At 46.9% G+C, this 14952-nt stretch overlaps 1 protein-coding gene across 1 annotated transcript in view; it reads left to right on the top strand.

The window, feature by feature from the left end:
- MYO1G (myosin IG) overlaps nucleotides 1-14952 on the top strand; it is a gene marked incomplete in the record, with an annotated part of 144313 nt that overhangs the window by 127715 nt on the left and 1646 nt on the right.

Below are 14952 nucleotides of genomic sequence, written 5' to 3'. Positions count from 1 at the left end.
GAGCGGAGTTGTCTCCAAGAATTGGGTCATCTTGTCTCTATCCAAAACCTTCCTCTGAAACAAGTCAGCATAGTACGATCTCACCACCCCCAGGATACCCTCCCGAGATTCCTGCAAAACACCCTGGGAGTCAGTGAGACCGGTGACAGATTTATTTGCCACCCGCTCCCGGCAATTCTCAAAGGGATCAGGAGACCCTAAGGACCCATAATCCCGTTCAAGAACCAGGGAGGTATACCTGCTGTACTGATACTGCCTTATCTCAGATTTCAGCCGGTCTATCCTTTGTTGGTCCCCACCCGCCGAATATAGTGACTCCAATTCTTTCCGCAGCTTGAGATACTGGCCATACTTACTCCTCCCCTTTATAACTGACAGTCTCTTTAAGAGGGTTCTGATCTCATCCTTGACATCCTCCCACCAGGCGGCCATATCATCATAGAAGTCCACCCTCTCTAGTTGACCCTGTATAAGAGAGTGAACCTGTCTCTGCACAGAAGGATCCTCTAATAGGCTGGAATTCAGTCTCCACAACCCTCTACCTGTCTCAGGACCCTGTGTGACACCCAAACAGAAATATAAGGCCAGATGGTCAGAATAAGGGACGATCTTCTCATCTTTCTCACCAATCGTCTCTGTAGGACTAACCAGAGCCAAATCTATCCTACTGCTTCTTCCACCACAAAAATAGGTAAACTTTGCCTTCCGACCACCCTGCACAAACACATCTGACAACCCGGCCTGTAGAATGATTTGGTTTAAGACCTTGGAGTCTCGTGTTAGAGGTCTATTAGATGTTCTGTCACTAGTTGTTCTGGAGGCATTAAAATCTCCGGCCAAGATGACGGGGACAGACGTGAAGAGATATGGCTTCACTTCATTATAAAGGTTAACCCTTTCAGTCACTGTCTGTGAACCATAGATATTAATGAGTCGGAGCCTTCTACCCCGAATAGTAACTTCTAGCATTAGGCACCTTCCCATCAATACCTCTGTCAGCCTATGTACAGTTACATCATTGGTGGTAAAGAGGATAGAGACCCCGGCACTTGGTTCCACAGCCAGTGACCAAAAGGATGGACCAGACCGCCATTCACGCTCTGCTTCACGTAACAGTCCTTGAGTATTTAAACGTGTCTCCTGTAAGAAGAAGATGTCAGCATCAATAGACTTTAGATGGTCATATACGACGTGTCTGGTCCTCCTCACTCTGACACTGTTCACATTACTGGAGAACACTTTAAGGGTAAAGTCGGCCATCATAACAAAAGAAAGCAGAAGAAGCAGAGATGTCACCCCCATCATCACAGATCTGAGTCCGAGCCCTCCTGCTGACCACCTGTTTCCATGTCCGATTCGGACAGACGTTTATCCCGTGGGGGTCTCCTTTTTGTGGGGGGATCACCCTCTTGGTCTTCATTAAATTCCTCTATCACTCTCTTTAGCTCCCTCTCCATCTCTTCCTCAGCGTCTGACTCTGACAACACACTGTACCTATTTGTGATGGTCATTACACCTGACCCGGGGTCTACTTTCTTTTTGGAAGGTTTTTGGACAGTGGTCCATCCCTCCTCAGGCTTACGGCTGGTTTTGTCTTTTTTCCGTCTCTTCTGCGGATTTATTGATGCTGGGGCAGAAGAAGACATGGCCACAACCTGCTCAGTGACCTCCCTGTTCCCCTCAGTGGCTCCTGGCTGGGACTGGTCGGGCACTGTGTCACCAATATTGTCACCCATATTGTCACCCCTAGTGTCACCTACAGTGTCACCCATATTGTCACCCCTAGTGTTATGCTGAGGCTCGGGTTGTGTCACTGCTGACCCTGACACCAATGTCTCCCCCTCCAGGTCCTCTGCCCCCTCCAGCAGGTCCTCATCAGGGAAGTCCTTACAGATGTTATGCCAGGCGTCAGGACAGTCCCTGTGGGAGTGACCGGTCTTACCACAGAGGTTGCAGCGGATGTTCTGGCAGGTGGCGCTGACATGGCCGATCTCCCCACATAAATTACACTTCACCAGGGTGCAGACACTCACGATATGACCGGTCTTCCCACACTTGAAACATTTTCTGGGCTGACCTGCATAGAAACAAACCCCTTTTTCCCGACCAATGAAAAATGAATTGGGCAGATGTTGGGTAATGTTATTAATCTGCCGTAACTTCACCAAAACCTTCCACCCGCCCGTCCATATGCCGTCCTCATCCCTGGTCTTAGTCAGGTCTGACATTAGGTCACAGTGTTTTTTTAACCACACAACAATATCCTGGGGGGGGGACAGACTCGTTCCAGAATATAATGGTGACATTCGCTGTGTCTGGTCTGGAGATGGGGACAAAGCTGAACTTATTCCAGCCATCAGCATCTCTCACCCGGGTGACATGGGCCCAGAAGCGGTCCAGGTCAGACATGAGTTTGAAGCTGACGTCATAGCCCTGCCTGTCAGGAAGGTTTATCACTGCCAGGATGTTAGATGGCAGGAAGCCCATTTGGTGGCACAGAAGTTCACGGACCACAAACCTCCTGTCAGGCAGCTCCTCCTTGGCCCCTCTATGTCTGAACCTGACCACGTTCCTCCTCTTGAAAGCCTGACCCGTGTAATTTACATTAGACATGAATGGTGACCCACGACTCCAGGCATTACCAGAGGAGGCGCCACTACTTCTACCCTCCTGCTGTACTTGGGGGCGCTGTGGTGGCTGCTGACCAGCCGTACTAGGGGGGTCTGACACTTGTGTGACTAAAGGGGGGAAGTGTTGTGCATCAGACTGTACAGCCCCCTCCCCACCATTAACCTCTATACTCTGGGGGTCACAAGCCTCTGAAGGCTGAAACAATGGTGGACCTGACCCCAGATCCCACACAGACTGTGAAGCGCCCCCCTCTGCAGACACATTATCAGTAATATCACATACAGTCATATCAGTGAAGTCACTGGCAGCATGATCCTGCACTACAGAGCCCAGCAAGCCCTGCAGAGCCATGTCCTGTGAACTCTCTGCTGCACTGCTCCCTTCAGGTAAGAGTTCACAGTCCTGCTGCTCTCTACTGCCCCCAGGGGCTTGTGGTGACTGCACTACTGTTACAGAGTTACCTTCAGGTATGTGTCCATAGTCCTGCTTCACCGTGCTGACTGCTGGGACTTGTGGTACCTCTGGAGGAGTCTCTGCAGGTCTCTGATGTTGCTGGACGCTTGTTCCCCCTTGCTTGTACAAATCCCCTTTTTCAAAAGGGAAGCTGGCTGGTCTGAGGAGTGGTCTTGCACAGGACTGCTGGATGTCCTCTTGTCTTGCACAGGACTGCTGGATGTCCTCTTGTCTTGCACAGGACTGCTGGATGTCATCTTGTCTTGTACAGGACTGCTGGATGTCATCTGGACAGGTTGTAGACTTGGGTGCAGCAGTAGATGTAGATGACTTTGTTGCTGGTCTCTCCTTATATCCCTCAAATCTTTGCTGATTCCTGAAGGTCTCAGCGACTGGTCCCATCTGGTCCAATACGTCCTCCATGTCCTGCACAGTGTCAGCGAGCTGCACAGCGAGGGAGCTCAGCTTCTTGTCATGTACAGCATGGTTATTGGGGTTTGCTGCCTTTAGCTTGTATATACAGTCTATCTGTTTCTGCAGCTGTAACTTTGTCTTTTTTAAAGTCTCAAGTCTCTTTACCAGAGCTGGGATCTGCTCGGCCAAACACAGTTCAGGCGCCCGCTGAGTATTGGGGGGCCGTGCTGGTGGGGTACTCACAGGACTCTGCTTCTGAGGTGGGATCTGTCTCGGTGCTGTGATCACTGCTGCGGGGTCACAATCTCCAGACTGGGGACTGGGCCCCTGGTTCTTCTCAGTGACCGCACTTGTGGCCCCCTGAAGCCTTCCTGGTGTACTCCCTCTGGTCTCATCTGGCGTGCTTGTAACTTTTGCGCTGCTCCCGCTCCCGTATCGTGTGCGGTCAGAACGTATCAGGACAGGCTGCTGCAGATTCTCCTGCATGGTCTGCTTCTCCAGGGATGTTCTCCTCTGTCTGACTGCAGGAGGGGTGGATTGTACCTGCAGCCATTACCTTACTTGATGATTCCTTCTTTAGTTCCACAGCTTTCTTCTCATCTGTGCTTCTTACTGCACCAGAACTGACAACATTCTGAACATTTCTCACATCCAGAGAAACTTTAGGATTTTCATCCATGGATTGTGGTGTCTGGGGACTAATTCCCAGAATAGGCCGAGAAGCCTGGGCCTTGCTTGGGGAGCTTCCCCACCCAGGGTGGCCCCTCCCTGGGCTTTCTCCAGACATCAGGAGAGCTACACACACACAACCTCTCAGCTAGGAGGCAGTATTATAGTAGTTATATTCTTGTATATAGGAGCAGTATTATAGTAGTTATATTCTTGTATATAGGGAGCAGTATTATAGTAGTTATATTCTTGTATATAGGAGCAGTATTATAGTAGGTATATTCTTGTATATAGGAGCAGTATTATAGTAGTTATATTCTTGTATATAGGAGCAGTATTATAGTAGTTATATTCTTGTATATAGGAGCAGTATTATAGTAGTTATATTCTTGTATATAAGAGCAGTATTATAGTAGTTATATTCTTGTATATAGGAGCAGTATTATAGTAGTTATATTCTTGTATATAGGAGCAGTATTATAGTAGTTATATTCTTGTATATAGGAGCAGTATTATAGTAGTTATATTCTTGTATATAGGAGCAGTATTATAGTAGTTATATTCTTGTATATAGGAGCAGTATTATAGTAGTTATATTCTTGTATATAGGAGATAGTATTATAGTAATTATATTCTTGTATATAGGAGACATTATTATAGTAGTTATATTCTTGTATATAGGAGGCAGTAGTATAGTAGTTATATTCTTGTATATAGGAGCAGTATTATAATAGTTATATTCTTGTATATAGGAGACAGTATTATAGTAGTTATATTCTTGTATATAGGAGCAGTATTATAGTAGTTATATTCTTGTATATAGGAGCAGTATTATAGTAGTTATATTCTTGTATATAGGAGCAGTATTATAGTAGTTATATTCTTGTATATAGGAGCAGTATTATAGTAGTTATATTCTTGTATATAGGAGGCAGTATTATAGTAGTTATATTCTTGTATATCGGAGCGGTATTATAGTACGGTAGTTATATTCTTGTATATAGGAGCAGTATTATAGTAGTTATATTCTTGTATATAGGAGACAGTATTATAGTAGTTATATTCTTGTATATAGGAGGCAGTATTATAGTAGTTATATTCTTGTTGTCACGATTCGGCTTACGGGTTGTGGATCCGCTGTGTCAGCGAGGGATTGGCGTGGACCGTGCTAGTGGACCGGTTCTAAGAGGCTACTGGTTTTCACCAGAGCCCGCCGCAAAGCGGGATGGTCTTGCTGCGGCAGTAGCAACCAGGTCGTATCCACTAGCAACGGCTCAACCTCTCTGACTGCTGAGAAGGCGTGGGACAGAAGGACTAGGCAGAGGCAAGGTCAGACGTAGCAGAAGGTCGGGGGCAGGCGGCAAGGTTCGTAGTCAGGATGGATAGCAGAAGTTCAGGTAACACAGGCTTTGGACACACTAAACGCTTTCACTGGCACAAGGCAACAAGATCCGGCAGGGGAGTGCAGGGGCAGTGATCAGATATAGTCTGGGAGCAGGTGGGAGCCAATTAAGCTAATTGGGCCAGGCACCAATCATTGGTGCACTGGCCCTTTAAGTCTCAGAGAGCTGGCGCGCGCGCGCCCTAGGGAGCGGAGCCGCGCGCGCCAGCACATGACAGCAGGGGACCGGGACGGGTAAGTGACCTGGGATGCGATTCGCGAGCGGGCGCGTCCCGCTGTGCGAATCGCATCCCCGACGGCCATGACAGTGCAGCGCTCCTGGTCAGCGGGAGCGACCGGGGCGCTGCGGGGAGAGAGACGCCGAGAGCGCTCCGGGGAGGAGCGGGGACCCGGAGCGCTAGGCGTAACAGTACCCCCCCCCTTAGGTCTCCCCTTTTCTTTGTCCGGTAACTGCCTCCCCTGGGATGAGGACACCGGGAAAGAATGGAGGGTTTCCTCAACGGCAGGCAGTACAGCAGGAGTGGGAATGGGGAGGGAGGGCAGAGGGCGAAGCCTGGCACGGGGCAGTGTGACACCAGGACGGGGGCCATGAGGAGGCACTGAGGCTTGCCTGACGGGACTGGGAGGGGGGGAGAGGCACTTCCTATGGCAGGCAGAGTCCCAGTTCTTGATCTCCCCGGTGGTCCAATCAAGGGTGGGGGAATGAAGCCGGAGCCATGGCAGACCGAGGAGGACCTCAGAGGTACAGTTGGGTAGGACGAAGAGCTCAATCACTTCGCGATGGGGTCCGATACACATCAGGAGGGGTTCTGTGCGGTAACGCACAGTGCAATCCAGTCTGACTCCATTGACCGCGGAAATGTAGAGCGGCTTGACGAGACGGGTCACCGGGATGCGGAATTTATTCACAAAAGACTCCAAAATAAAATTCCCGGAGGCACCAGAGTCCAAGCAGGCCACGGCTGAGAGGGAGGAGTTGGCTGAAGGAGAAATCCGCACGGGTACCGTGAGACGTGGAGAAGCAGACTTGGAACCAAGAGACGCCACACCCACGTGAGCTGGGTGCGTGCGTGTGTTTCCCAGACGTGGAGGACGGATAGGGCAATCCACCAAGAAATGCTCGGTACTGGCACAGTACAGACAGAGATTTTCTTCCCTACGGCGATTCCTCTCTTCCTGGGTCAGGCGAGACCGATCCACTTGCATGGCCTCCTCGGCGGGAGGCCCAGGCGTAGACTGCAAAGGATGCTGTGGGAGAGGTGCCCAGAGATCTAAGTCTTTTTCCTGGCGGAGCTCTTGGTGTCGCTCAGAAAAACGCATGTCAATGCCGGTAGCCAAATGGATGAGTTCTTGCAGGTTGGCAGGAATCTCTCGTGCGGCCAGCACATCCTTGATGCGACTGGATAGGCCTTTTTTAAAGGTCGCGCAGAGAGCCTCGTTATTCCATGATAACTCGGAAGCAAGAGTACGAAATTGGATGGCGTACTCGCCCACTGAAGAATTACCCTGGACCAGGTTCAACAGGGCAGTCTCGGCAGAAGAAGCTCGGGCTGGCTCCTCGAAGACACTCCGGACTTCAGCGAAGAAGGACTGGACTGTGGCTGTGGCAGGATCATTGCGGTCCCAGAGCGGTGTGGTCCAAGACAAGGCCTTTCCTGAAAGAAGGCTTACTACGAACGCCACCTTAGACCGTTCTGTAGGAAACAAGTCTGACAACATCTCCATATGCAGGGAACACTGAGACAAAAATCCACGGCAGAGTCCCCATCAAATTTGTCCGGTAGGGACAAGCGGAGGCTAGGAGCGGCCACTCGCTGCGGAGGAGGTGCAGGAGCTGGCGGAGGAGATGGTTGCTGCTGTAGCAGAGGCAGAAGTTGCTGTAACATGGCGGTCAACTGCGACAGCTGCTGTCCTTGTTGGGCAATCTGCTGCGATTGCTGAGCGACCACCGTGGGAAGGTCAGCGAGACTTGGCAGCGGCACCTCAGCGGGATCCATGGCCGGATCTACTGTCACGATTCGGCTTACGGGTTGTGGATCCGCTGTGTCAGCGAGGGATTGGCGTGGACCGTGCTAGTGGACCGGTTCTAAGAGGCTACTGGTTTTCACCAGAGCCCGCCGCAAAGCGGGATGGTCTTGCTGCGGCAGTAGCAACCAGGTCGTATCCACTAGCAACGGCTCAACCTCGCTGACTGCTGAGAAGGCGTGGGACAGAAGGACTAGGCAGAGGCAAGGTCAGACGTAGCAGAAGGTCGGGGGCAGGCGGCAAGGTTCGTAGTCAGGATGGATAGCAGAAGTTCAGGTAACATAGGCTTTGGACACACTAAACGCTTTCACTGGCACAAGGCAACAAGATCCGGCAAGGGAGTGCAGGGGCAGTGATCAGATATAGTCTGGGAGCAGGTGGGAGCCAATTAAGCTAATTGGGCAAGGCACCAATCATTGGTGCACTGGCCCTTTAAGTCTCAGAGAGCTGGCGCGCGCGCGCCCTAGAGAGCGGAGCCGCGCGCGCCAGCACATGACAGCAGGGGACCGGGACGGGTAAGTGACCTGGGATGCGATTCGCGAGCGGGCGCGTCCCGCTGTGCGAATCGCATCCCCGACGGCCATGACAGTGCAGCGCTCCCGGTCAGCGGGAGCGACCGGGGCGCTGCGGGGAGAGAGACGCCGAGAGCGCTCCGGGGAGGAGCGGGGACCCGGAGCGCTAGGCGTAACACTTGTATATAGGAGCAGTATTATAGTAGTTATATTCTTGTATATAGGGGGCAGTATTATAGTAGTTATATTCTTGTATATAGGAGCAGTATTATAGTAGTTATATTCCTGTATATAGGAGCAGTATTATAGTAGTTATATTCTTGTATATAGGAGCAGTATTATAGTAGTTATATTCCTGTATATAGGAGCAGTATTATAGTAGTTATATTCTTGTATATAGGAGGCAGTATTATAGTAGTTATATTCTTGTATATAGGAGACAGTATTATAGTAGTTATATTCTTGTATATAGGAGACAGTATTATAGTAGTTATATTCTTGTATATAGGAGCAGTATTATAGTAGTTATGTTCTTGTATATAGGAGACAGTATTATAGTAGTTATATTCTTGTATATAGGAGACAGTATTATAGTAGTTATATTCTTGTATATAGGAGACAGTATTATAGTAGTTATATTCTTGTATATAGGAGACAGTATTATAGTAGTTATATTCTTGTATATAGGAGGCAGTATTATAGTAGTTATATTCTTGTATATAGGAGACAGTATTATAGTAGTTATATTCTTGTATATAGGAGGCAGTATTATAGTAGTTATATTCTTGTATATAGGAGCAGTATTATAGTAGTTATATTCTTGTATATAGGAGCAGTATTATAGTAGTTATATTCTTGTATATAGGAGCAGTATTATAGTAGTTATATTCTTGTATATAGGAGCAGTATTATAGTAGTTATATTCTTGTATATAGGAGATACTATTATAGTAATTATATTCTTGTATATAGGAGACAGTATTATAGTAGTTATATTCTTGTATATAGGAGGCAGTATTATAGTAGTTATATTCTTGTATATAGGAGCAGTATTATAATAGTTATATTCTTGTATATAGGAGACAGTATTATAGTAGTTATATTCTTGTATATAGGAGCAGTATTATAGTAGTTATATTCTTGTATATAGGAGCAGTATTATAGTAGTTATATTCTTGTATATAGGAGCAGTATTATAGTAGTTATATTCTTGTATATAGGAGCAGTATTATAGTAGTTATATTCTTGTATATAGGAGCAGTATTATAGTAGATATATTCTTGTATATAGGGGGCAGTATTATAGTAGTTATATTCTTGTATATAGGAGCAGTATTATAGTAGTTATATTCTTGTATATAGGAGCAGTATTATAGTAGTTATATTCTTGTATATAGGAGCAGTATTATAGTAGTTATATTCTTGTATATAGGAGCAGTATTATAGTAGTTATATTCTTGTATATAGGAGCAGTATTATAGTAGTTATATTCTTGTATATAGGAGCAGTATTATAGTAGTAATATTCTTGTATATAGGTGCAGTATTATAGTAGTTATATTCTTGTATATAGGAGCAGTATTATAGTAGTTATATTCTTGTATATAGGAGCAGTATTATAGTAGTTATATTCTTGTATATAGGAGCAGTATTATAGTAGTTATATTCTTGTATATAGGATGCAGTATTATAGTAGTTATATTCTTGTATATAGGAGCAGTATTATAGTAGTTATATTCTTGTATATAGGAGCAGTATTATAGTAGTTATATTCTTGTATATAGGAGGCAGTATTATAGTAGTTATATTTCAGTACTGTATTATAGTAGTTTTTTTTCTTGAGGTATAATTGTAGTTACAGTTAAAATTGTGCTATTATCAGATCTCCCTTATTCTTACATTACTCTGTAGGGGGCAGTACTGTGCACAGGAGTAATCTCCACCATAGGTAATCAGATCTGGTTAGAATATCTGGATTTTTGTGGCCGATGTGATGATCACGTTGTGGCTTTTTGCCTCCATTATTTCTGGGGGTTGATCACATGTTGTCCTCGAGGTCGGGGTGTTATGGAGACGTCGCCCTCGCCCCATCCTCCACACATGGTGCCCTGATTTTCAAGCAGAGTTAATATTAGCAGTATCCAGGGCACTTCGCCCCAGATCTGTCGGTGCACTATAAATATTTCACAGGAGAAGTGGCGGAGCCCGGGGAGTGACGGGCAGATGGTGATAATGTGCCACCCTCCGCTCATCTCATAGCTTCTTTATTTTGTCTTCTATCATTAACCCTTCAGGTGACAAAGTTGTCTGTGTGTCTGCAAAAAACAGGAAACATCATCTTTATGTATATTATTTGTATTATTATAACACAGATTAGTGGTAAACTGTCTGCAGCCAACCAGCATTGGTAAAACCACAACTCCCAGCATATTGTCAGCATTCAATTTTGTGAGCATGCTGGGAGTTGCAGTCCCAGGACAACTGAAGAGCTGCAGGTTGCTGACCATAAATTGCTGTAAAATTAAACATTTGGCAACATTGTACTGTGGGCAGAAATTGGCAGGTCTGTTTGCGTGCAGCACACACACGGGACTTGCTTCCCCTTACTTTTCTGGCCAATCACACCACATACTTCTCTCTGCTATGCCATGACATGGTGCTGGAGAAAGTGCTCTAGACTGAACAAGCTGCACTGTGCTGATTTACACACTATAGTACTATACATATCATGTGAAGCAGTGGTCTCAAACTGTGGCCTTCCAGATTTTGCCGTTGGCTGTCTGGGCATGCTGGGAGGGCCACAGTTTCAGACCACTGATGTGGAGTGAGAAGGGGTTACTGATGCACTGGGTTTGCTAGGTGATCTGTCAACAGAAAGAGAAAAAACAGCAGAAGTACAGCAAGGAAGGGGTTACACTAATGACTGAGCTGCTACTGAAAAGCTAAAGGGAAGGGGAGATCACACCGCAGCAAGGTAGCCATACAGCAGTAGATACACTGGTATTTACACAAGGGACAGCTGCCCTGGAGCCATTGAGTACCAGTGTGTAAAACTGTCTTCTCTAAACTCCCTTATGTTGTGTTTATATTTCGTTTTTAAGATCTCTGCCAACAGTCAGTGAATGGAACACAATTGTATCACTTCTACTACTTGTACTAGCTATGTACAATGTATCAGTCTGGAGTCCAGGATGTTTAGCTCACAGAGCATTGTCTAGACTGGATACAATTGTATCACTTTTCAGCTGAGAGCAGGACTAGCTATGTACAATGTATCAGTCTGGGGTCCAGGAGGTTTAGCTCACAGAGCATTGTCTAGACTGGATACAATTGTATCACTTCTCAGCTGAGAGCAGGACTAGCTATGTACAATGTATCAGTCTGGAGTCCAGGATGTTTAGCTCACAGAGCATTGTCTAGACTGGATACAATTGTATCACTTCTCAGCTGAGGGCAGGACTAGCTATGTACAATGTATCAGTCTGGAGTCCAGGATGTTTAGCTCACAGAGCATTGTCTAGACTGGATACAATTGTATCACTTCTCAGCTGAGAGCAGGACGAGCTATGTACAATGTATCAGTCTGGAGTCCAGGATGTTTAGCTCACAGAGCATTGTCTAGACTGGATACAATTGTATGACTTCTCAGCTGAGAGCAGGACGAGCTATGTACAATGTATCAGTCTGGGGTCCAGGATGTTTAGCTCACAGAGCATTGTCTAGACTGGATACAATTGTATCACTTCTCAGCTGAGAGCAGGACTAGCTATGTACAATGTATCAGTCTGGGGTCCAGGATGTTTAGCTCACAGAGCGTTGTCTAGACTGGATACAATTGTATCACTTCTCAGCTGAGAGCAGGACTAGTTATGTACAATGTATCAGTCTGGGGTCCAGGATGTTTAGCTCACAGAGCATTGTCTAGACTGGATACAATTGTATCACTTCTCAGCTGAGAGCAGGACGAGCTATGTACAATGTATCAGTCTGGGGTCCAGGATGTTTAGCTCACAGAGCGTTGTCTAGACTGGATACAATTGTATCACTTCTCAGCTAAGAGCAGGACTAGCTATGTACAATGTATCAGTCTGGGGTCCAGGATGTTTAGCTCACAGAGCATTGTCTAGACTGGATACAATTGTATCACTTCTCAGCTGAGAGCAGGACGAGCTATGTACAATGTATCAGTCTGGAGTCCAGGATGTTTAGCTCACAGAGCATTGTCTAGACTGGATTCAATTGTATCACTTCTCAGCTAATTCACTGACAGAATGCACAGATCTTGAAAATGATGTAGAAATGGAACATAAAGTATAACATTGCACTGATTTGTAGGTTTTCCGTGTTGTCCAGAATCTGTGTGTTATCCCTGGAGTTGGTTTTGCAGTAGGGGCCCTGTGGCCCCGCTCCTGGTATGTGAGCGGCAGATTAGTCAGCGCTGTTATAAATAGGAGATTCTCTGATGACATTAATTAGAGTCGATTAGCAGTCGGTGGCACGCAGCCCTCCGGGCACACAGACCTTTGTCTCTTGTGCCTCCCATCAGAAGCGGAGTGGCCCATAGATCAGTATCCGTACCATGTGTCCAGGTCACCCGGGGGGCCCAGGATGTGAAGTCAGATCTCAGGGCCGCAGCGATCTGTCACATCCCATCCTCTATGTCATGATCTCCCTGTATAACAATGGGCCCTTGTGAGACAGAGCAGAACTTGGAAAGGGTTAATGCAGCTCATCATTCATTGTAATCAGCAGGCATTGTGCATCATTTAAAGGGCACCTCCACTCACAACCCAAAAATTACGATATGATAGGACCGGCCTGTGAAATGGCCAAACACATTAAGTACAACTGCACACCCCCAGCATCTGCTGGTAATACCCAGAGGGTCAGCAGGGGGGGGGGGGGGGGGAGTGTGCCCTATGACATCAGGGTCATGGGTCGCCACTTTGGTGAACAGCAGGTGTCTGCTCCAAGGCAGGTTCTTCTAAATGAAGGCACTGAATGTAAATCGCTCATTTAAACCTAAGGGGGACATGGATTTTAGTCTGTGGATCCATTTCGCTTCTTCACGTAGAAGCTTCTTATCTAGATTTCCACATCTTGGGCCAAGTTGTACTTTTGCTAACCCAAGAAATCTGAGACTCGACCAATCACCTCCATGTTGTCTCGCTAAAGATGTGTCAGCTCTTATACGAATCGTACTTAGATTCTGGCAGATTCTTCTTCTGAATAGTTGTAGGGTCTTCCCAACATAACGCAGTGTTTCCGCAGCAGTGTACCTCCAGCTGTTGCAAAACTACAATTCCCAGCATGCACGGTCTGTCAGTGCATGCTGGGAGTTGTAGTTTTGCAACAGCTGGAGGCACACTTGTTGCGAAACACTGAGTTAGCTAACAAACCCTAACCCAGTGTTTTGCAACCAGTGCGTCCAGTTGCAAAACTAAAACTCCCAGCATGCACTGACAGCCGAAGGGCATGCTGGGAGTTGTAGTTATGCAACAGCTGGAGGCACAACTACAACTCCCAGCATGACCTTTGTCTGTCTTTGCATGCTGGGAGTTGTAGCTATGCAACAGCTAGAGGCACACTTTTTCATAGAAAAAATGTGCCTCCAGCTATTGCATAACTACAACTCTCACAACTCTCAGCATGCCCAGACTGCCAAAGAGCATGCTGGGAGTTGTATTTGTTCCTACAGCTGTTGCATAAGTACAACTCCCAGCATGCCCTTTGGCTGTCAGTGCATGCTGGGAGTTGTATTATACAACAGCTGGAGGTACACAGCACTCACCTCCTGCTGTTGTATAATACAACTACCAGCATGCACAGCCAAAGGGCATGCTGGGTGTTGTAGTCTTGCAACAGCTAATGGGCAGGTGGTAGTTGCCAGCAGGGGAGCAGAACTTTGCAAAAAGTTGCAGTTGCTTTTTACTTTTTTTAAATGCAGTCAAAGGCAAGTTTGTACCAGGTCTGACCTGGCTTACACTTGTGACCTTTTTAACCCCTTAACAACATAGGACTAAATGTACGTCCTGATGCCCGGGTATTTAACATCCTGTACATGACACGAGCACTGGACCGCTGCTCACATCATGCACAGCAAGTCTCGGCTGCCATCATGGCGGACACAAGCAATTGTGCTGATGTCCGCCATTAACCCCTCAGATGCCGTGATCAATACAGATCACAGCATCTGCGGCAATGCGGTCGTTTGAATGGATGTTGTTCGGATTGCCTGTGGTGCTGCCGTGGGGATCTGATCATCCAACATGGGGGCCGGAAGTCCCCTTACCTGCTCCGGCCGTCATCCCGGGGTCTTCGCTTCTGGTCTGACAAGCGATCAGACCAGAGAAGGAGATCGCCGATAATACTGATCAGTGCTATGCCTATGTTCAGTATATGCAATCTAATGATTGCTATAAATAGTCCCCTATAGGGACATAAAAAGTGTAAAACATTAAATAAATAAAAAATGTGAAGAAGCCCCTCTCCCAATAAAAATGTAAACGGACCATTTTTCCCATTTTATCACAAAAAAAGGATTTAAAAAAATTCTGCGGAAATTCAGAAGTGTTAATGGGAGTGCGGAATCCCATAGAAGTCTATCGCTGGGCCTTAAAGGGGTAGTCCAGTGGTTAAAAACGTATCCCCTATCCTAAGGATAGGGGATAAGTTTGAGATCGCGGGGGTCCGACCGCTGGGGCCCCCTGCGATCTCTCTGTACGGGGCCCCGACTCTCCGCTGAGATAGCGGGTGTCGACCCCCGCACGAGGCGGCGGCCGACACGCCCCCTCAATACATCTCTATGGCAGAGCCGGAGATTGCCGAAGGCAGCGCTTCGGCTCTGCC

This window comes from Hyla sarda, chromosome 5 (assembly GCF_029499605.1).
Source record: "Hyla sarda isolate aHylSar1 chromosome 5, aHylSar1.hap1, whole genome shotgun sequence".
NCBI classification, from domain to species: domain Eukaryota; kingdom Metazoa; phylum Chordata; class Amphibia; order Anura; family Hylidae; genus Hyla; species Hyla sarda.
The sequence above is the reverse complement of the archived record's forward strand: the minus strand, read 5'-3'. Positions and strand labels throughout refer to the sequence as shown.